Genomic DNA, 1,223 nt, shown 5'->3' on the forward strand with positions numbered 1-1,223 from the left:
GGCCCGGGCGCGGACGCATGGGGCGGGACCTGCAGCGGGGTGGGCGCAGCGCGCGACGGACGTCCCGCCCGATCAATGAGCGCGCCCGCCCTGCGCTCGGCCCCGCCCCCGCGGTCCAGACAATGGGCGAGGACGGTGCCCGCAGCTCGGCCGGGCTCGCGAAAGATGCCCGCTGCGCATGTGTCCTGAAGTGGGTCCTGCTGGGATTTGTAGTCCTCAAACTGTGACCCTAGGGTGGGCTGCTAGGGCTGTTCCTAGCGGTGCAGTGTTCTTCCTGGTTTGCCAGACTCTTTTTCCTACTCCTAAGGATCGAGCTCTGTGTACATTAAAGTAATGGGACAGTCCTGACCCAAAAACTAGGAAGCCTAGCCATGGGAGCCTCAATTTTCCCATTTACTGGTATGCCAATGACCCAATGGTTGCCAAATCGTTATTTTACCAGTTTGTGGGAATCCCTGGTAGTCCCTTGGTGTCCCGTTGTGCCAGAGCACTTCTCACCCTTATACCTTTGCTTCGGCTATGTCAGAAATTCCTTCCTCAGCCCCTGGGGAACTCCTATACATGCTTCAGGACCCAACGCAAAAGGCACGGGCACGGGATTTGCGGCATCAGCCAAAGAAAAACAGGGACTCACCAGGAGGTGGCATTTTGCACAGTCCTGAGAGCGGATTTGGGGCCTTTCTGAGAAGGGGGAAGGGACTTCCTTCGCAGGCAACAGTAGTGGAACAAAGCTGTGCCCCGCCCCCACGGACTGCTAAGCGCCACCCACCTCCCAAACCTTTCTTTTCTTTTCTGGCCTCCAGGCTGACCTTTCCTTCCAGGCTGAGGGTAGGCTGCCCAGTTCAGAGCTGGGTGAGGTCCCAAAAGCTTAGGTGGGGCAGGTGGGCCAGGGCCCAGCTGCGTGGGGAGGAGGGGCTGCACTTTGTCCCGAAGGAAGCTGCCAAGCGAGGGAGACAGAGCTTCCCTCTCCGCCCACACCCAGGCCTGCTCAGGCATCCTCTGCTGCTGGTGCGGGAGCTAGTGAGAAGTGATAGAGACCAGCGAAGCTCCTGAGGGCCTGGTGTGTGGCCGCTAGACTCAGCCACACCCCTACTGGCTGGGGATGCCTAGTTTGAGAGGCCCTGGGTTCCCTTCCCAGCACAGCTTAAAAAATAAGATTCAAAAACAAAAACAAAAACAAAAAAACCAAGAAAAAAAAAAACCAAAAAACGGGCGCATGCCTG

The sequence above is a fragment of the Octodon degus genome, unplaced genomic scaffold, assembly GCF_000260255.1.
Source record: "Octodon degus isolate 3935 unplaced genomic scaffold, OctDeg1.0 scaffold00122, whole genome shotgun sequence".
NCBI classification, from domain to species: Eukaryota; Metazoa; Chordata; class Mammalia; order Rodentia; family Octodontidae; genus Octodon; species Octodon degus.